Raw genomic sequence first — 24,073 nt, 5'->3', positions numbered from 1 at the left:
TTCTGTTTTCCCTAACGAAACAACTAACAAACAAAGCTTTAATTCTATAATACTTCCAGATTACGATGGCGTTTTGTCAGATATAAAGTTAGGCAAACCTACTTTCTTCTGCATAAAATGACATCGTCATTTAGTTTCTATTGTCCATGAATTCAGGAGCGAAGAATGCTGGATTACTCACAACCGTATAAGCCGCGATGAGATGTAAGAATGAACAACTTTAACTAAATGGCAATAGCTATCATAGTTGACTATTCATTCATAACATCGACATACGAAGTGGATTTCATAGGAGTAAAGTGTGATACAGGTATCTACTATTAACACTACTCACTCTAATCCGTTTTTAAAATTTAATCGGTCGGCGTTCATCGTTAAATGTAAGATATAATCAGAGAAACGGTGAGTGCTTGAAGAAGTTGTTTCTGATGAAACTGTTTTTTGGGTCTAGACTTAGAGCTCTTCCAATTGGAATTGTTGAAATGTTAGGCAGAGTAGTCATTTTGACCTTTCCAGCCTATGAAAAAAAGGCGGTACCAGTGAAACGTCAACCAGTTTTGAATAAATACTACACTGGCAGTATCGCGTTTCCACAAGAGAAAAGTATAGAAATTCTGTAGGAGTACTTTGTGATGGATTGTTGCGCTGGCATTATTATGTTAATGTCATATTCTCTTTGATGGTTTCTTTCAGGTCGTATGATATAAAATGATATAAATCTCTCTTTCTTCGATAAAGTTTCATTTTTATTGGGAATAAAGTCATACAGGCGTTCACCCAGTTCGTTTCCCTCCTACTATGTGGGTCAGATGAAGTTCATCGGGCATTCTGCTAGGTTCAGTCCCGTCGTTGAAGACGTCAGCGATGACCTTTGAGAAGGTACTCCTTATCCAGTAAAAGTTCTATAAACCCATATAGCCCTCCTTTCCGTTACAGTTTTACGTTGGAGGAAGGCGATGAATATTTTAAAGCCGGTATTTGTTCACTTCTCTTCAACAGTAAGCGTCCAATTCGAGTTGTTATTTGTTCAAAGGAATCGATGTTAATGGAAAAACTCGTTTGACAAGGTTCTTAAACTCTGCCAACTCGTCTACTGCCATATATTTCGAGGAATTGTTAATCTACGGTGTCACCGACAATGTTGAATGGGATATATCTTCTCGTCTTGGCGAGTCCGATGATGTTCCTCTTCAATGTTCTTAGCCTACGTCGTACGGTTTTCAATACAGGATTTCATGTGGTAGGCTTCGTTTAGAACATCACCTTAGTTTTTATGGTATGGAGCGGAATCGGCACCAGTCTGCGTTTTCTCCAACAGAACGCTCATTTGAACACTTGCGGCGGATACGAAGCAGGCGATGTATGACAATGGACGTCGACGGGTGTTGGCATCGCTTCTCGGGCTTTTGGCAAAGATCGAAGTCTAGTTTCTTTTCTTATCGAATTAACCTTCGGTGGAGGTTCGAATGAATCTCGTCAAGGTTATCGGATTTTTGAAACCGGGTGGGATCGCCGGCTTGCTCGGACCCATCAAGGGTCGGGCTCGCGTTGTACTGCTGCAGAGATTGGGGCCACCCCTAGTGAGGAACATGAACAGGAGAAGAAAGAGGCAGAGGGTGTCCACATGTCGGAGGAATTCTGATGGGGTTGAGTTTTGGGACGTGAGCACGGATTCGGGCACAGAACAACGTCACATAGAATGAAAAACGTTTGCCTCTGTTTATTTTGATAAATGAAAGTTACGTGCGTATCACATATTAGCTATTGTGAACGTTTTCAATGAAGGAAAATCATTAGGTAATGTTCAACTCTTATAATGGAATAGGCCTGTAGACATGGAGGTAACAACACGAGGTCTTAATAATTGTTACATATAAACAATAAACTTGGCTTCTCAGGTGCACTCAGGCTACAATCTGAAAACAAACACACATTCGGATCCCATCCACATCAATCAAATTCCCAAGAAACTTCCTCTCCCTTATGTGACATTGCATAGAGCTAGTAGTTTCACCACACATAAAACTTGTATACACTGGAATGTTAAAAATTTTATCGATTTTCGTAACAAACCGTCTCCATCCGGTTATTGGTGAGATCATCAATATGACGAGTCTTTAGATCACGGATATCGCGTAATTCTTGCAAGAAGCGACATTTTGGTTTATTGAGACGCAATTTGTTCCAATTTTGCGGTGTTTGGCTTAGTAAATCGTTGTCAATGTGACCTTTCCAGGCGATGAAGAAAGCCAAACCGCAGAAACGTTAGCCAACATGTGATAAATAAATAATATTTGAACAACCTCGTGTTTGCTTAAAGAAGAAGTTTGCAATTATCTTAAATAGCATTCCTGCAGCTGTAAATTCCAACAACCGCATCGCTTTCGCATTCATATCATCATCCAATCAGACAGTTAGAAATTTGCGTGCTTACATAATTGAAGTAATTGAAATAAAAATCGTACCATGCAATACATTTAGATATTTCTAAAACGTCAGCACGTCTAAGTTAATCTAAGTTAAAATGGCTAAATTTCATTTGCATGGCCCAAAATCACACATGAATTGCATTACTATATTAAATCCGCACAGATTCGAAGAACTTCTTGAAAGATGGATGCTTTGATACTAATCCAATACAAAAAGTGCTGAGTTCCCACGAAGCATATTATTAAAAATAATATATAGGAATTGACGTCAGGTAATGCCACGGAACAAAACGGCACTATATGTATCACAATAAGCGGATCCCAGCACTTCCATTGAATTCGCTTTTCTTTCATCCGTTATCCAGTAAGGCGTTTGAATTTTTTCGTACGACTTCGGCAGCTGCATGAGGATTTTTCGGTCTTTTTATAAACGTTGTTAAAATGCTGGCGGAGCCGATTCTCCCTCAAATCCTGGGATAACTGTACTAGGGCGTTCCCATTTCTCCTTCACAGGTAGTTGCCAGTTTTGCGGATTGAGGGGGGCTAGTAGGTCCCGGAAGAGACCGGTAGCAATTTCCGATCTCATAGGGATGAGAGGCTTAGTGGAATATTATTGAAAATAATGTATAGAATTTTCGTCGGATAATACGACGAAGCAAAAGAAATCAAAAACTGATTTCCCCACAACAGTTTGACACTAGTTATGCTAGGTAATATCTCATGGCCATTTCTTTTTGAGACAGCACTTTGAGGTATTTATAAATCTTTACCCTCAATGCTCACTACAAATTCTGATAGAATTCTGAAGCTATTCTGAAGCTCGGGTAGCGCAGTGGTACGACTGCCGGTCAGTATACTCACACTCTTTTCTCTCCATCACGCTTCGTACCAACCAAGCTAACTTTTCTCCAGTGTCGCGATGTTGATACTAGACTCATCTGAGAAAAGCTTACTTCGAAGCACGAGGACTGGTAAGTGCCTGTTATGAAGATTATGGAACACGCTAGCACGGCTATTCTTGGATTCCAGGAAGAACTGACTCTACCAGCCCACGAGATTTATATAGAAAACCCAAAAATGTTCGAGTAACAGCTGAACTCATACGCAAAATCTGCTAGCCTTCATGATGAAAGATATTATGAATTTAATGCAATGGAAGAAGTGGTGGCATCCGCACACTGTAGTGTCAGATCTTGTAAAAGAGAAAACCGAAATCATTAAATAACAGTAGCACTGCTAAATAAATTTATAAGCCATATATGCATTCAATCACTGCTACGATGATACTAATACAGCCCAATGCATGACACGTCCCTAATGGACCAATCACATTAAACCGTTTTGCCTTTTATTTATATTCTATATTATCAATAATATAGTTAAATGCGTGATGGAGAGAGAAGAGTGTGAGTATACTAGGCATTCGTACCACTGGGCTACCCGTGCTTTAATTATATCAAAATTTGTACTGAGCATTGAGGATAAAGATTTATAAACACATCAAAGTGCTGTCTCGAAAAGAAATGGCCATGAGATATTACCTAGCATAACTAGTGTCCAACAATCTGAACTACTAAAACGTCATTAAAATTGATGTTAAACAGTTGAACACGCGTTTTACTAATATCAAGGTTCTAACGTACAGCTATAAATACTACTGGGGGACATTCAATCGCCCCTATGATTTGTTGCCACCTTATTGTGGTTTGGAGGCGTTCTTTAATGTCGAACTGCGATGCGGAATAGGTTATTATTTCGCCCAAAAGGGTTATCTAAGCTGAAAATCAGCCCGATAACATTTTCACACGTAAACTAAATGGGAATAAAATCTCAAGGCCGCGAATCTAACACTATTTCAAGCTAGACTAACGACTGCCCATGTAACGGTCTCACAAAGCACCATACTAAGAGCTTTCTTTGATTCCAACTAAGTCTTTTAAAACTAGTAGTATACAATTTTTTTAAATAGATAACGAGTTTATCCTAAAGTATCACGGATTTAACGGACCGTAATCAAATAAAAGTGAGGGCTATTATATTATTGAGGTTTCTGTTGGAAGTGGTTACTGCGGACTAATTACTAGATACCGTTAACTGGTGGCAGCGAACAGTTTCTAAACAAAAGTAAGGAAATAAATGGAAGTGGTAAGAATTCTCGAGCAAGACTAACGAAGTAAGTTAGTGGGAACAGTAGTTGAAAAGAAGGGAGACAAGTAAATGTAACTAGGTGTGAAAATAGTTGTGGAAAAAAAGTAATAAATTAACTGTATATTTTCTCTTTTATAGCTAGCCTGGGGCGCGTGTAGCGCAGTGGTTAGAGGTTGCCTTGCAATGCACGCTGAATTCGATCCCGCGCCCGGGCTCACCAAGCCTTCCATCCCTCCGCGGTCGGCAAATTGGTACCAGAATTGTCTGGGAGGATAAAACACTGACTTGGCACATTGGCTGGCCACGGCAAGTCATTGTATAGGCCACATATGCATTCAATCACCTCTACGATGTCAAATGAAGTCGAATGCAGGACGCATCCCTCAGGAATTGATCAACGCCGGCTACTTCATCCTTTATCTTTTTATAGCTAGCCTATGGCTTGTTGTTGCACTAAAATTGAATCGTTCACTTTTTATAAATATTGATCGATAGGAGAACAGCATTGAGACGATTTTCCACATTAACTAATTCTATACGTACAATAAAATCAATGAGTAATATATTGTTTCACGTATAAATTACTTACTTCCATGACTCGTCCTCACAACTAATCCCATCATGTCTGTTTTGATTGCTCAAGATATGAATGCGTTCAACATAAAAGCTATTCCAGATTGCATTAGTCCATTTTGAAACGACGACATAACTTTGTTAACAAACTCTCACTGCTCTAACTGTCAAAGGAATACAAGAGGGGCGACACAATATCACCAAAGCTGCATTACAATAGCAGCTACTCGTCTGGAACAACAAAGGGATGGATACCTGTTAACTGACGTTAACCTCTCCAACTTACTTTTCCCTAGAGACATTCTTCTATTTTCAAGCAGCACTGCAGAAGTAGAAACAGCGCTTACCAACTCAATAGAGCAGTGGAAAGCTTGTACTTAGGATTAGTCAGAAGACAATCTAATTCATGAAGATCTAATGTAAACAAGAACAAATTATCTTAGTTGGATAACCAGTTGTGAATACCACATGCTACGCATTCTTGAAATTTTCAGGTTCACTGAGTATAGATAACGAATTATGAGAAGAACTCAGTAGAAAACAGCGAGCAAAATGGACCACGTTCTGGCCGTTGATCATTTTGCTGATCCCGCGCTACCCGCTCACTCACTTGATGCAACAGTTCTTCCAAATCTATGCTGTGCAGCAAAAAAGTGAGCTGATACTTCGGCCATATCGAAGAAGTTACGCATAATACACAGAGCACTTGAGCGACGTTTTCTGAAGATGTATCGGTCATATAGTGAAAAAAAGAGGACGTCGTGGACGAGAAGAACAATTAAGTGGATATTAAGAGAATCAAGACAAGATCAAAGGAGAACACCAAGAAGATAGATCAGTGTGTGCATTACACACGTAAGGCAGCAACACCCTAAAGATTAAGATTCTCAAATAGGGTCTGAAGCCACACGCGACTACCTCCCTTCTATGGATGAGGAATACCACAAGACGAATGGAATCGCTGCGCCTGTCTAGTTTTTTAAGGCAGATCGTGTAAATAGGGATCTCGGTTTTTAATCCTGGTGTTCGTGATTATTTTCAACAACTGAATGACTCTGAAATCTGAAATGAAAATGAAAATTTCAAAGCAGTTTGATCTCTTGTCGATGTTTAAAAATCGAAGAAGCTTTGTACTACTGTCAAAATTTAATTAGAAATGTATAACTTTTCTGTACAATTTATACCAAATCAGTTCCACGGATCGTATCTCAGGCAGTACTATGGCATATTTTTTTACTGTTTTTTGAGCTTGAAATAACCGTACTACAATGCGTGGTATTTGTTTGGATGGATCGACCAAGGCTTTTTGTTTCTCGGCGCGAACTTCAGCGTTATTACTTCCATCCACTTTGAAGCAAGCCATTTTTACTGCCTCAATTTATTCATATCCTTCCAACAATAAGCATCAGTTTTTCTTTCGCAAATACCTACTCGCCGTTATTAATATCACTCACTTTCCGGAGTTTAGAGAGACTAGTAACTATGTCCAAAGATAATGTCATATCCTAAGCTATTTATGAGAATGCGAACCAAATGCGGATAACAAGTGGCTCGGAAATAAATTAGTTTTCCAACTTTAAACTCATATTTCACAGGAATATTTCATACGTTTAGATAAAAACCATTAGAACTGCACGTCTTTTCCAACACGACATTATTAACTTATTCCATGACGATGAAATGATAAGCCGCTGTAGCCCACGGATTCATTCTAAACTTTGTATCATTGAAGCTCGACCAGCGATGTGAATAATTCAAAAGGATTTCATCAGGGAAATACGATGGTTTTTGTGAAGAAGGTAGTTTGATATTTGCAGCTGCTGTACTCGTATTATAATGAGATTTAAAAATTGAATGAACTGCGTCTATAAAAAACCTATAGGAATAGATTTTAATGAGGTAATTTGTTATGTAATTCTGATCGAGTGAACATGAATTTATGTGCTTTAGTTTCTGAAAATTCTGAATAATCATCGCTGAGTTAAAAGCTCAAATTTTCCTAGAATTTTCACAAAAATGGTGCTATGCACATTTGACCCACGTATGTCTAGTTTTGACGTCTGTTTCATCGAGAACATTATGCTTCTAACATCTGTGAAAGATATTTAAATTTTATTCGAATATGGAATACATACAATCAATGAATGCTCAGTCGACGGACTGTTCAAGCAATACTCGCTTCTTTTTCCAGATTTTATTTGTTCAGAACAAGTCGCCAACTATTGAATATGTCCTTTGAAGAATTCATAATTCTTCGCAAGTATGCTTTGGGAAAAATGAATACTGTTGAATTGAATATGAAGATAAATCGTTGCTCCCTTTTCTCCTCTCGATATCACGTGAATTACTGTTCGCTTTTTTGAAAGTTCATAAGACTCTTCATTAAATATCATTAAATGAATAATGAAAATAGCGTTATAAACTTTATCCTACTAAGATGCGTATTGTGGGATTTGCAACTCTACTGAAGGGGAAAAAATAGGTTTCGTATTTCCAATAATATGACAAGACTATCCGGTCACGGTGTGTGTTATTCTTCAGAAACAAGTCCATAGTCGATTCCATGATCAGAAGAAGCTCGCTTGCGTAGTTTAAGATAAGGATGAACAAAAAATCGTTTTTTCGCCAATTCCTTTTCCTATACATATTCTAACAATTCTGTGAAATTTTGATTCATATCACTGAACATCTCAATCTTTGCCCACTTTATCTCCACTGTAACTTTTCTGCGAAATAGATGTTCAGCGTAGTTCCCCTTATGCAAAACATCCAATTCTTCGAAAAACTGGCGGTTATTATGTGTCCATATACAATTTTGATAAATTTATTAATTAAGCGCAAATCCAATAGATGGTTTGATCTGGTTAGTTCCAATGCTAAGGAGTACGCTGCTAGGTAATAATAGGTATTATAGTTAGATGTACGTTATTAAAAGTGATAATGCACTTTCTCTGAGGCGAAAGTAGATCCACGGAATGAATTCCTCATCGTTGTTCGAAGTGTACTTGTACCTTCTGTGGACGTGTGATTACATTCAAGCATATATATGTTGACATATTTGAGTGTATATGGATTCAAAAAAAAATCGCCGGAAAGCCGACAATTAAGCAACCCTTCGATGTCGCTGCCAAAAATTACAAGTAAGGCTCGCACCTATTTTATTAGACTCCGAAGACCAATGAGTGGATGCAGCTATCACTGCGGAGTCTAAGGTGACACCTATGAATAGTTCGTACGTAAAATACAATGCTCACATTATAATTCATCATTGTGGCTAAGGTTTCGACGCCTTCACCTTCTTCAAAGACGCAACGATTCAAACTCAATGCCTGAGGCAGTTGCTCTTTTCGACGAGTTTTTGTCCAGTTGAAATGAGTACAGTAGAAGGAGCACTACACTAATCAACTGATCTCACTCAATAGTGTCCTTTCATAAAAGACGGTTCATAATCGATTGTTCATTCAAGATTATGGTTCCATGATGAGAATCTATCAGAATACAGTGTTTTATTTCATTCGATTCAGCTCTGTACGACAACGCCAAAGACTGTTTATACATAGTAAAGAATAACGTCAGTGAATATCCGATTCATATCATTGCGGCACTGGAGAAGGCAATGTTATCGAAACAATAGCCGCGGTAAACATATGTAACAATTTCATAAAAGTTTATTAATAAAGCGAGGGTAGTTTAGAAATTGCAAAGACTCTGAAGGAAAAAAGAACGACAAAGCAAGGGGCGCGGATGGTGTAATGGGTAGCTCGTGACCCCCAGCCGAATAAGAAAATCGCGTGTCCGAAGTTCACACCGCCTCCGAACTTTGCAAATATCTCAGCATTAAAGCGCTTATATTTCGATTAACAATAACACTGCCGATAAAAATAAGTGGTAATTGTGAAAGTCGGTATGATTGCAAAGGTTCAGTTTGATCATATATCACGGATTTTCCTAATGAAGAATTTCACTGAACCATTAAAAACGCTCTTATTCTAATCTTTCATGCATAAACCTTTACTTTTAAAGATCATTTCCATGTTATCAACATGTTAGCGTGATAAAGTGTAGTAGATAATCAATATTTTAGCTTCCATCACTGCAACACAGTCGTAATCGAAAATTGAGGACGCTCTTTGAAGTAATGTTGGTCACAGTGTTAATCGTTCTGTTGTTAATTGCTGGAAGGTAAGGTTATTCTCAGGAAAGAAAAACTAATATTAATAATAATAATAAATTAATATTAATAATAATAATAATAATAAATTGTGTTTACTGTTTTAACACTTAAAATCTTTATTATAATGATGTGAGTACAAAAGAGAACCATACGATTCTTGTATTTCAGACAGCTTTATTCAATTATTCTATATAGTCCTTAAAACATGAAACCTCCGCAAGTGAGAAGAATGCGCCCTAAAATAATCCAAATGTTTTGTAATTGAATAAAATTAATGAATAAAACAGAATATCCTACAATGCTTGCCCATTATGACACTTTCATTGCGCTAGACATTGTCGTTATGCTTTCCAATATTTCTGTTGTTTTTTATTTTATTGGATTTATATTGATGGGAACTTCATAACAATTGTCAAATAAACTATTGCAAATTCGTCAAGACACTGTATTTGGAATGTTCGTCCTACTGAATTCATGTGTATTGATCGGTGATAGTAATTTGCTGTTATCTTGATAAGTTGATAGATTGATAATATAGCTTGTGTATCACATCATTTAACGTTTAAGCGCAATTTGCCTCTTATTTAAAGCTTTTATTTTCTACAACTGCTTGATTTTCGACGATTACAATCCTCGATGTAAACAGTGGCTGTTTATACAGCAGTTTACTATGCCATTGAATTCTAGGCTTTAACTTTCTCTTTCGTGAATGAATGCGCGTCCCTATGGTTCTTAAGGCTCCAAAGAAAAGGCGAAGTCACTTAAAACCTTAGGCATTACGAAATTAACCTTGTCTTAAAATTAAGCAAATTGTAAATTATGGATCTTTCTGAGGTTAATTTTATATCTGATTTGGAAGTATTGGACGGTCCAAGACAGTTCTGTTCGATAACCAAACCGCAATTCTTGGGGGATGAAGTGTTTGGCTTCCGTCACGAAATATTGCAGAATTGCGTCGGTGATTGCTTCTCTCTAAGTGTCTCTTTATAATCTCTAATTGGAGTGATTTCGAAAAAATGCATACCAAATCGCAATGAAAAACTTCTCTATATTTTGCCATTTACTTGGCAATTTCATCTTTCAGTAACTGAGTTTTCATCTCTATAGCTGCTCTTCTGACTGGGTCCATTTCCTAAAGCAAACAACAATGTTTATAGATTATTTAGTCTATCTGCATAAGGGTATGAAGAAGAGAATGCATCTGTCAAGTTTGAACTGACCTGAGACCTGTCTTGTGCAAGTTTACGTATGTTCTCTTCAACTTGTGAATATGGTATATAGCAGCGAACCCGGGTTATTCAAAAAGACTGCGGTAATGTTGGTGAGTAAGCATTCAATCACTAAACAGTAAATGTTTATGGTTGTACGGTATTATTATCCTAAGCAAATAAGGATATTTAGGGAATGAGCGCCTTGTGCTCCGCTTACTCTTTCAACCACTTGTCTACTTTTTTCGAGTTAGTTATAGCTAATTCCTTAATTTTTATTTCTAATTCCTTGACTATTTTTTCGTTTTCCATTTGACGTTGTAGACGACCTTTCTCCTTATACGTCACAATATTGTTGTTCTCCGGTTTTCTTCCTGATCATAGAATTTCGACAATGTAATATTGCTATGAAATCATCTCGTTCCAATCAATATATATCGATTATACAGTGTTAATAGCTAGTATCTTTGGATACTGCCATGTGCAGTATCAGACTCACCTCTATAAGTTTTTTAACGAATCCGTCCACATTCCAGCTATCTTAAAGTAACAAAATCAACAATCACTAAAGATTATAATTATCAGCGTAGTTTAGCTAATACCTATTCCTTTATGAATGTATGACACAGCGTGATGTTAGGAATGGATGTTAAAGTTAGAAATAATAGAAATGGCATTCCGACCGCTGAACTTCGCTTAAATAGCTTTATATCACGTGCATCTTATCAAGTCTCTTATCAGCTGATACGGAAAGCAGTTTTACGTAAAAATACATGTGTCGGTCAACATTATTCAACGGTCTTCAGCAAGTGGGGATTTTTTTAGAATCTAAGCAGAATGATGCACTTGACTAACATAATCTCATCAACGCAATAATGTTATAACTGGAAAAGTTCGTTTGCCTAGTAGAGTCGAATTAATTTTATTTATGAAAAGTGAAATAAATTACATACAGTTAGACATAATGTGATGTTTCATATGTCCACGATATGCTCTTAGAATATTGTGGGATCCTATAAATGGCTAACATCTAAGGTTAATAAAGTTATCTAAAGATTCAATGTTGATCAATCACTAAGTAATGCATTCGATTCCATTAGGCAACTTTAACCTGTGCATTACATTTGCCCAGTCTTGATGTTAATATAACATTCATTCCACATTGTTTTGGAGGGTTTTGTATTCGTTAAAGTTTGAAGGTTAGAAGTATGTCTGAAACGATTCGTTACTATCTAAGAGTTTTCGGAAAAATCACATAAGTAGATTCTACCTGGTCGTAAAGAGAAATGGAAGCTATGGTAAGATGGTAGTGAAGCTGCAGTTCGTTACTTTCGAAAATTTATTACTTTAAAGACAGCTTATGAGGCAGTTCTAATGTTAGATGAATGTTTTAATTGACAGCGCTCAGTTAAATGGTTGTTTGCTAATCAAAAACAGAATCGCAAGCTTAAAAAGACTTCGAACTTTGAGAAGATGAAATCGCCGTTTGATCTTGGATAGCTATCTCTGTCCATTAGAAATTTTTTTAATTAAACATGGTGAACTTTAGAGGGGAATGCTATTGCCGGAAACCAATACAATGTATTAGTGTTGGTTATGAGGCAGCTCTCATTACTGAACCGAAAAAAGCCGATCGTATTGTACAAAAACGGACGACGTAACAATTGTTGAACCCAGAAGGTGAACAAGTTGGAGTCTGGAACTCTAACATGCCTTCTTTATTTTCAATAATGGCTATTCGTCGATTACCATTTTTTGAAATTGGAAACAATTTCTTTACGAGAAGATACTTACGAATGAAGATACAGTAAAGAATGCTATCGACGAAAACAATATTTATTACACGACGGTTTTTTTTGCGTACGCTTTTGGTACTTCTGAAAGTATAGCAGCCGCTTAAAGTGTGCATGGGTGAGCTATATCCTTGTCACAGGTCAAAAAATCAGTCAGACGTACTGCAGGACATCACGCGTGATCGCAAGGCACTCATTCTTGCCGTTCATCTTTTTGTTCTTGACATTAATCCATTTTTTGCGTTATTTCCTATTATTTGCTCCTACCACTCCACTCCATATTTTATAGTTTTAATAACCCTAGAAACTTGCCATTTTCGAACTAATGTAATCGCGTCATCACTTATGAGTTTGCTAACTTACTTACTACAATATTTTTTAACTTAAGAAGAATTTTTTGATTGAAAGCTAATTTTATAAAGAAGATTAAGTGAAATCATACAGGAAACATAATGAAAATTGTAAATAACAAATACGAAACTAAAATTTGCTAAAATGTTCAGTTGAGCGAAAAGTTTCAGTTGCTAAATAATCTACAAGTGTTGTTTTGTTTTTTATGTTACCGCATTCCGATGCAATCAAAGAAGTTTCGATTGTTTTTCTTTTTTCTTTTTGTGTTTTGCTTCGAAATCTAACATTTTGATCAAAAGACAATCGTGGCATGCATATCGGATATTGCAAAGCATTTAATATAATTACTTTTTCAATATGACTCGTGCAAAGATTCATAACTTTTCATATCTTTTAATATTCGAAAATTCCTTAATAAATCGCGAAACTGGCCGAAGAGAATGAGAGTTTCGTCTACGTTGTTATCACTAACACAATCATTTGTAACCACCGCTCCAAATGCTGTATATAAGAGTGTTCTGAAGGCGAGTAATGTTCGTTTTCATCGAGTAACACTTATTGCCTCGACTCATAGAAATGTAGCAGTCAGGTGTGTTTCGTATCGAGTAAGTGCCATTATACTATTTCGATATTTATTTGCTATATTCCTCTATTCGTCTGTCTATACTTTGTGTAAGCGTCGTATTCACTGATTGTAGCGGTCCTTTGAAAGTGGGCATATCACAACTCAGCAATTTGTTGACATGGAAAAGGTATAAGCACTTTAAATAGAAAGGATATAAATAGGAAGGTGAGTATTACAGTACTAAAGTCGATTTCATGACAGTTTCACTGCTACAGTCATTAGTTTCATTACAACTGTCTATCGTAAAAATCAATTTGCTCATTTGTATGCAACTGTTTCTATTCGTGTTGACCTCTTCATATAATGCTTTCTCGTTTTCATCACTATTATTGTAAACGTTGACGTTATTCTAATCTTTTGGTAATTCATTGAAACATTCGCTTATTTACGGTCATCGTTATTTTGTTGAAAAAGAATCCGATTTACCTTAAAGAATCATCGATTTAACGAATCGAGGAAAAGATTTTCTGGGATGTGGTGTACCACATCCTAAATTTCACAATCAATTGATATGACGGCATATGCAGTGAGGAGTAAAGATTAAGATTATTATTATAAAGGTTTTTGTCGTAAATCAGCGTCATTTTTTCAGTTGTTAGAGAAGGCTAACTACATTTGTGTGCTTGAGGACTTCTCAGCTCAATCAACAATATTATTCGTCAATATTACAGATGAAAGTGAGAGCTTGATTGAAATTGCGACTAACGAACAAAATACCATCAGAATACACAACTAACAAACAGACTATAGCCAGAAGTACTTGAATAATCGAAAAATAATCTCAGCTTATCAACTCCATGTTTAACACAACGCCAAAAGCTTTTCGATAGCTAAAGATAATTTATGATCACTAGAGTAAATTATGGCGATTACTTTCCATCCCATCATGCCATCATATAGATATTCATCCCATCATAATATCATGATAATCCTTATCTCACCATGCGATCATGTGATCCCCATCTCATTATGCTATATATTTTTCCTACCATCATATTGTCTCACTTTCTTGCGCAACTTTATTATACTAAACATTCCTACACCTTTTAGAGACTAGAGGAGTATTGACAAATTGACCATTAACACTCGATCGATTGATCTGCGTGATCTCGATGGACCCTCTTATCTCTGGAGCATTATATGATTTCATTCGACTCTGGTTGTCTGTTTCTTCACCCTGTAGTCACACTGTGGTCAGTCGTCATCGTTCGCTCACCGCTTAGCTCGCTGTCGCCGCTGCTCGTCATTTTTTTTTCATCATACAAATATTATTACATTTCGTTATGTGTAATAAGTCACATTAATAGATTTCGTTCATTCGCATGTTGTTCATCAAACGTATGTTCATATTGAATGTATTAATTAGCATTCTTATATTTTATTGCTTTATTATTACTATTGCTTCTCTTATCACATCATAGTATTCAGCAAAATTTATTTATTGAAGTTGTTCGTTAGCTGAAATGTAAAGGCAGTCTATCACCTTTCTTGTGCTAGTGATCTACTGATCAGTGGATTCACTCAACGTCACACTCCTAGGTGCTCGCATCCAGCCATTACCTTTGATGCCCGTACTTCCCATTGGTGAATTGCAATTTCTGATCCTATGCACAACGTTCTATTCTATTCCATTGTTTAGTTTACATGTCAATAATTCTACCGTGTGGCTTATCGGCTTATAGGCTTTTTACGGCAATATGGTGAAAGCAAAACCGGAATTGAAGTCGTGTAAATATCGTCAAAACAGCACAGGGACACCACAAGACAATAGCCGACTGCACCACTAGAGGATTAAATAAGGCTGAGTTAAAGGATCACATGTTGTGGCAAGCGTCCTGCTCATTAGGAAGTCACTGGCACGAAACTACAATCGCCTATTCAGCATTCCAAGAGAGAGCCAGCAAAATGAAATATCTCTAGTCACTCAGCAAAGTAGTACCTACACCCATGGAGGAGTAACTCCATTGGGAACGATTTAATCAAATGACAGCAGCAAAGAGAACAACATTTTACGTCCTCAGATTCATTAACAAATTAATTTTGAACGTAGGTAAAATACTACGCGAAAACGGATATGGCTCACCTTTACAGCCGGTTGTCTGTGCCCGTCGGTCTCCAGTTTCTGATAGAGCCACTTCTGGCTCTCAGACTGGACAAGCTGCATCTAGATGACCGCGACGTGTGGTGCCTTCTCCGCCGCCACGTCAGAACCCTGATCCATTCACGGTCACCATGATTAATCTGCCTACCACTCTCCAAGCACTGGCTGATATTGCAGCGCTACTTTATGTTGGCACTCGGTTTGAAATGCTGAACCCAATTTCTGGACTCGTATAACCGAATCATCTTCTGGTTAATCCTCATAAAAGTATTATCCACAGTATTATCTTCAACACGACTGTTGGAGGAGACTCTACTCTAATGAGTGTGAGTTAAACCTCGATAATTGCAGTGGAGCTCAATTTAAATTTTTTTCGGAAACATATAAATGAAGAATATTTATTGATTTGTTACAGATTTCATCAAACCGTATTAAAAGATCGAAGTTAGATTGCGAACAACAGGTCTTTTTCGAATTATTGGAAGGACATAGCACACCGAGTGCTAAGGTGAGTAGTAACTACGTGTGCCTTGTCCATCTAACTATTTCGAAAAGTCAAATAACGAGAAATAACATAAATAAATTTTACAGGCATCAGGTGCTTTGTATTTTCGGCTCATTTTCCGAGCTGGTCTTTCATGTGATCCGGAAAGGTATACACGTTTGGTGAGTTTGGTAATCAATATCTAAAAGTTGCTTTGATATATTGAACTCAGCGAAGTTTTTATTCGTTACCTCACTAACGGTGGTGCATGTAGCACAGTGGTTAGAGGTGCTCTTTAGTACACATAGGTTTGATCGATAGTTTGATTATTTTTCTCGGGCGCATCGAGTCCTTCATCTGTGAGAGTCAGCAGAATGGTAGATGAATTGATTATTGAGCTGCAAGTATTTCAATAATGATGTCCATGGCGATGATGAAAATGCATAATAATATTTACATTCTTTTTTTCGGATTGTCTTAGCGCAATGCATTGATGCCGTTTATCATAAGCAAGGCGCTGATGCGGTCCCCCATCGGGCTCACCTTCCATCCCTCCAATTATTACAAGAGTTGTCTAAGTTGAGCTAGCTCTCTCCATTCGGCAAAAAGTGATGACTGCCTGCAATGATATCAAAATGTCATACCATATCTAACCTAGGATACGAGCAGTATTCAAACATATTTATAAGGAAAACCAAAAATCCACAAGAAAAAACCGATGCTCGCTTAGAAATTCGAACACATTCGTCGTATATTGATGTGAGGAGATCGGTCGAATGTAGGAAGTGTTGTAATCGGCAAAACATGACATTACATAATATGTAACATAAAAACTCTTAAGCCAATGACTCAATAGTGTTATCCATGTATAGTAGTGACCAGCGGGCTTTGTGAACTGTCAAGTGATCGTCCGATTCCGCAGGAGACTACCTTGCCCAATACCTTCGATAACTAGTATTCAGCTACGACTATTTGAACGAAAAACTTTATGACGACAACGTAAATGCATTTCCAAATGCACATTCTTCTTTTTATTGTTTTGAAAGAATGCATCAACACCGTTATCCATGTATGGTGCCGATTTTCATTCGTTAACAATGATTGTCGCTTTTCATAGCCAACAAATTGATCGTTACCACATTATCCAGCTTAGCTACATAGAGCCCTGCTTTCTAATTTAATCTCTTATGGCATTGAACTAATTTCGTTTATTGAAAGAATCAGACGTGGATTTGTATTCGCGCTTAATTTTACGACTATCCACAAGAAGCACAGCGAAGTGCTCTGTATCCTTCGCTTACTGAGCGTTATGAACCAAGATCTGTAGTCAGTTTAAACCAATCAATGGCTGCACCTTCACGCCTAGATTGTTCGACGCTCGCTGTTCCACGTCGCATGAATTATTAGACTACTTGACCAAGCGTATGGGGGTAAATGCAAGTATCAGCAGAAGCCTATCGAGAACGGATACAGAAGAATATTTCAGAAATACATCCAACGACACCAGAATTACGTATCACAACGGAGAGTATGAAATGACTTTGAGGGTACTAGTACGAAGCCGTCAAAATAAATACCACCATTCCTATGCATCAAAGCTTAAAATTTTGAGTTTATACCACGATGAGCACGAAATCAGCAATTGTAGAGGAAGAATGGGCAATGCGAAAATATCATTCGAACAACGACCAATGTTAATCATTCCAAACACCTCACTAGCTGAAGCAGTAGTGTACGCAGCAAGTCTCATGCATCATTACATAAGCTAAACGATGACTAAAGGAAGAATCGGTTTTGGATACCAGGTGTTTCGAAAAATTGCAAGGAAATGTTTCCATTCCAGTAAATGATCACTGTTCCGTTGAAATACTCAAACATGAATGACCTTTAAAAAATACAAGAAAGATGAATGCGTTTTTAACTGGAAAACAAAATGACGGCATCACAAGAATCTATCTAGTGCTGCTTGACTATTTGGAGCCGACAATATCTCATTAGGCTACGAGAAGGACGTAGATCCCTCATCGACGAAAAAGATCCTCATCATTCCCTCACAATTTGCAATAGTGTTAATCGCCGATCTATTGCTACTGAGGAATACGTGGGAAGTAGTGCGTGTCAGGAAATTTCAAATCTCTGCACATGGAATGATTAGAGTGGCACACCTCTCATCACCAAACAGACACATAACCAAAAGACCCATAAATACACTAATTCTACTGAGGTGAGCAGACGAAGTATCACTGAATAATTCAATAATCAGTGGTATTCCAGCGAACTCTGCCAATCAAGAGATAAAAAAGGTTGGTAAAACCAAAAAGAGTCGCTCAGAAACGTCACGAACTCCCCACGAACGAAAGCACCCACAGCAAACAACATAATATAAGCAAGATCTTAAAGACCTTAAAGGTCTTAGAAATCTCAAAGATCTTAAAGAAATGCTTATATAGCGTGGAGCTTGCACGAAATTTTGTAATTTCCACTGGTCTGTATTCAACTGTATTTTTTGCGGTAATATTGTTCTGTTGTCATTTGCATCCCAAACATCTGCCACTGAAGAGTGGACCTTCATTTTTGGAAGCAATAAAAAGAAAAGGTTCGATGATGCCAAGCAAAAGTCGTATCTACAATTGTTACAGCAGCCGTTAACTACCCATAACCACTCATTTGTACTAGTATGCCATAATATTCAAGCAAAGACCAGTTCAAAAATTTCTTTGCTTTTCTAACATTTTCGCTCCTTTTTGGAAACATGGAATAGAGTTCAACTGATAGTTCAAAGAAGTTTGCTAAATGCTTACTATGTAAAGTTAATGCGTAATTTATCTATTGTTAGTCACTGGTTAGAAAAGCCTTCAATGCCTCATTTTTCACGAAAGAAACCGAAAAACGAAAGACCAAAAGAAAATCATTTTGTAAACCTGATATGAGACCTTCCGAGCCGAAGTTGGCTGCTTGTCGCCGGTTCTTTGGTGAAGTTTGCAGTGGCGGACGTCCCAGGACCACACTGAAATTCTGGCCTATCCATTACAAAAAGGTTGGTTTAGTCATAAAGTAGAAAGTTTTATACATGTAGTAAAAAGATATGTTTTATACATATTAAATGTATTAAAAGCACAACTATATCTGAGGTACCGAAGCATCTACATGTATAAAACTTATCTACAAGTTAGACTGCTCGGTATTTCAAGCTAACTGATCCAAAGCGCACATCTAGTATGAGTGTTTGAAATTTAGTCCACCACTTTTAAAGTTTAAGCATAGACAAGTGTTAATACATCATTGATATTTGTTTGATATTTTATAAGTCCACGATATGCTCTTAGAATGTTATGGGTCCAATGGATGGCTAACATCTCATGTCAATGGTTAATAAAGTTTTTATCTAAAGATTCGACGTTGATCAATCACTAAGTAATGCATTCGATTCCATTAGGCACCTTTACCCTGTGCGTTACGTTTGCCCAGTCTTGTTGTTAATGCACCATATATTCCACATGTTTTTTGAGGGTTTCGCATTGGTTAGAGTTTGAAAGTTAGAAGTATGTCTGAGGACGACTCTTCACTATCTAAGAGTTTTCAAAACATTCACATAAGTGGATTCTACCTGGTTGTAAAAAGAAGTAGAAGCTATGGTAAGACGGTAATGAATCTGCAATTGGTTACTTTCGAAAATTTATTTCTTAAAGACAGCTTATGAGGCAGTTCTAATGTTTTAATTGACAGCGCTCAGTTAAATGGTTGTTTGCTAATCAAAACAGAACCGCATGCTTAAAAAGACTTCGAACTTTGAAAAGATGAAATCGCCGTTTGATCTTGGATAGATTTTTCTATCCATTAAACTTCTTTTAATTAATTAAATGTGGTTGAACTCTAGAGTGGAATGGTATTTCCCTAAGCCAAAACGATATATTAGTGTTGATTAAAGAAGTTAGTTTCATTAACAGTTTAATTGCTACAGTCGTTAGTTTCGTTATAATTGTTTATCGCAACAAATCAATTCGTGCACTTGTATAAAACTGTTTCTATTGTTCACACTCTCCATATAATATTTTCTCATTTTCATCACTATTCTTGTAAACATTAACGTTATTTTAATCTTTTGGTAATTTATTAAAACATTATTTACTTATCAACGGTCGTCGTTATTTTATTGAAAAAGAATCCAATTTGCTTTAAAGAATCATTGATTTAACGAATCGAGGAAGAGATTTTCTGGGATGTGTGTGTACCACATCCTAAATTTCACAATCAATTGAATCGGCCTATATATATTGCATGGTTTGTTTCGCTAAGTATAGCTCTTTCGCTCTTTTCTTAGTGAATGTTAATGTTTTCGTTAATTTTGTTTTTCTTCCCTTGTATATTTCAGTAGTCTAACGTCTTTGAGGTTTTTAATGAAATCTTACTCTTATTTGACTTCATTTTCCGCATTTATTTGAGAATAGTGCGGAACAATGCGATAAAAATATATCCGGGGCGAACCGAACGAAATGACAAGTCATTGTTTTTATCCCCCCAGATAATACTGGTACCAATTTGCCAACCCGGAGGGATGGAAGGCTCGGTGAGCCCGGGAAGTGGCGTCGAATCTCCGATCGCTACACGCGCCCACATAATTATATTTTTTTATATTTCTTAAACTTCATGTAATTTTTAGCCGGCCATCTATTGAGTGATCTATATCTTTTTTGAAACAAGCAATAGCTAGTTCTTTGATTAGGTTGGTATCAAATTTGCGATGCTAACTTGTTTGCTAACGTTTTTCTTTGCGATATTACCCTAATGGTCATTACTTTTCAAGTCTATTCGAAAAGTGGATGGCTTGGGTTTATTGATTGGTGGGTGTGAAACCATCTCTATATGACCATACTCATTTTTTATTGGAGAATATTAACATCATTCCATACAATTTCAGCATATCACTTGAAGAAATGTGTATTCGTCTTGTTATAAGGAATCTGCAAAAAATTGTGTCCAGCAGGAAAAGGCAGAAGTAACGCAATGGTTTTTTCGTTTTTTATTCTTTATCTTATATTTTGATTATTAAAGCTATATATTAAAGGAACCAGCCTGAGCTAGAAATTAGTGATAGGCTGTTGGCAGAAAGCCACAAGAGGCCATTAAATTGATCGTTTGCTCGACATGTGAGTTTCAACACATCCATGAAGACCATCTATGCAGCTATAGTTTTGTATCTAAGGATATTCAAATCCTCGAAGCGCCTTCCAATTTAACGATAATGGAAGGACGGAAATGTTCCATCCATGTTTTATATGAGAGATGGACGGAAAACGAAAGTAGTTAGTGTTTATTAATCCCTGAGGGATGCGCCACGCATGCGACTTCATTGGACATCGTAGAAGTTAGTGCAGGTTTCAGAAATGATATAAATACTTCTGTTATAAACTCTGTACTGCAAATCTGCCACATGCAATGGTGGCGCAATGTGTTCAGTTCGTTTTAGGGAATCGCTGAGCATCATACCATTCTTCTAGGGTTTTTGCGAAAACCTTTGACCATAGCAGGTGCTCTGCGGGATGCTGTGCTCTTGACATATCGAGTGATCCAAGCAGTGACTGCTCTTGTCCATCAACATTCCAGGAATCGACCTATATATATTGCATAGTTTGTTTCGCTAAGCATAGCTTTTGTACTCTATTCTTGTTGTTTTCTGAAATTTTTGCTTTATTCCATTGGTATATTTCAGTAGTCATTTGGAGTTGTAGGTTAGGAATTCTTTGCTTCTGTTTAGGAGTTTTACAGCTTGAAGCATAACTGTATTGCTCATAACCACTATATCTGTTTTTATAGTGCACTCTGATCTCTATCTTTTAAACATGATCTCAGTGGTTCTTGCCTGTTTGATTGAAGCTCCATTGTTTTTTACATATTTCCCTCAAAGTTTGGATAAAGCCTTATGGTTTTTCATAATTACCTCGATTTAAATGAAGAATACACTTATTTGGAAAACAGCCTAACAACCGTGGTAGAATGTGAAAACGTCATTCAAAGAAATTCAGTGGAGTGATAGCAAAGTAAAGGCGATAAGATTCTGTGTATTTAATCTTGTCTTGATGTATCGGTTAGAACATTAAGTGGTGGAATGCGTTCTTCGTCTTAGACCTGCCACGCAGGTCTTGTTGGTGATGCTCGTATGGCTTCTACCTCAAACTTGGCAATTAACCTCTATATACGATATGAAGCACACAGGTAACCATATGAATGTACAAAATGGACAATATGCGCTTGTATGCCTGTATCAATGTGGCTGATTGCAAAAAATAGGAATAACAATATTTATATGAGAAAGTGATGAGTGGTTCCAATTGAGCAGTTGTTGGTGAATGAATTACTCATTCAAAACCACTCATTCTTTTATAGGGCATAAAGGCGGAGCTATCGGTGTCTGGTACTATTTCGTAATACCTTGTAATCGGTAATCGCTCGGTGGTTATCTAAAGATCAATCAGATTGTTACTTCATAATTGGAGAGACAGAGAGACAACTCCATTGCATAAGTGTTTTGCACAACCAATTGATTGCTAGCGGTCGACTTTTCGACAGTAACAACTTGCTTGGAGCAATTGGATATTGGTCGACTTGTTCTCAACATGACATTCTGAAGGAAGGATTAACATGATAATCTATTGGAATGAATAACTAAACGATTGCATAATAACATGGAGACTAGTCTCCATACTCCCCACCCGACTTTGGTGGTTTTCTTCGTGGGCGGAGGTTGTACCATTTCTATTCGGCTGTCGCTCGGTTCCCATTGTCGTTTCTTGCGGCTTGATACGTCAGTGGGCAGTTATACATTCCTTCTATCTCTATCGGTGGCTTTCCATTTCTTTGATACCCAGCATTGTATTGTGAACAACTTTATACAGAGAATGCTTCACGGACTTTATCAAGCGTTCATAAAGGGCTCCCTACCACGGAGCATAGGCGTTGTTGTCCTCCAATTCCCTTTGTAGCTAACGTTTTTGACAATTACGTATCGGTTGTGATTGGAAGGGCTAATTAGAATTTAGAATTTGCTGTAGAATTTGCTCTGCTGTTGTTAAGTGGATTTCCGTAATGTTCTTTTGTATCCTTTCCCGTTGTTCTTTGCGCACTTTCGAGATCACTTTGTTAAGGAATTTGAGAAAGTAAGCCGTTTTCTGTTTTGCTCCTGTCGGTTGCTGTTGCTGCAGCGCTGCGGCTTTGTTGTTCAGTAGAGTGTTGGCTTCGATTTTCCACCGAAGACGTACATGTCGTTTTCTTTCTTTTCTTTTGTTTCCTCCATTGAAGGAGATAAGACTGTTACACTTTCTGTTTCGAAAAACGACTTATGATATGATTTCCTATACGGGTTATTACGGCTTCCTGTTACAAGACACCCTATATTTGAGGGAATGAGTTTCAAACCTGATGGTAGGGTTTGAGTAGCTACTCCTCTCTCTAATAGGGAGAATAAATCTGCGCATCCCAGGAGCAATTCTGGTTTAATGGTGACGTTTGGGCTAATTGAGAACTTAATATTAATGCTTCGAATGAATTTTTATCTCCTTTGGTAGGTGTGATGCGTTGTAGTGGTTCGCAATCGTTTTGATTTTGGTTACTGTAATATCATAGTGCTTTTGTCTGTATTGGTTTTTGGTTGCCGAATATGCGAATAGTAAATTCTGTTGAATCCCTATTTTCGAGTTGGAGGCGATCGGCCAATTCGTTTGTGATGAATGAACGATCGGCTCTTGTATCAAGTATAACCTGTACCAGCTCCAGTGTTTGATTTTTTGGTTTAAGATCTGTGCTTGTTTTGCTAGAATTTAAAGGTTTACTTGTTTGTTCTCGCGGAGTACGGTTACATCTCGCTGTTGTATTTCATTCCGCATTATTGTGTTAATTTTCAGCAAATTAGCTCTTTTCTCTTTTGCAGTGATTATCGATGACCCAATGATCGGTTTTGATTCCTTTTTCTGGTTATTTCGTCATGAATCCACTTGGCGTTGCTATGGGGAAATCGTTTTCTGCCAAAAGAAGTGTGATGTCCAACTTGTAATATACTCGGCCTCCTTTGAATTTAGATGCACGATAAAATAAGTGACGAGTGAATGTGAATTACAAAGCAGTCTTGTTGGGCTATAGCATGATGTTGTTTTAAAGCACTGTTGAACACTTTAGCACAAAAAACTAAACTAA

This window comes from Mesoplodon mirus (genome assembly GCF_964341445.2).
Source record: "Mesoplodon mirus genome assembly, contig: HAP1_SCAFFOLD_3311, whole genome shotgun sequence".
Lineage (NCBI taxonomy): Eukaryota > Metazoa > Chordata > Mammalia > Artiodactyla > Ziphiidae > Mesoplodon > Mesoplodon mirus.
Note: the sequence above shows the minus strand (reverse complement) of the source record.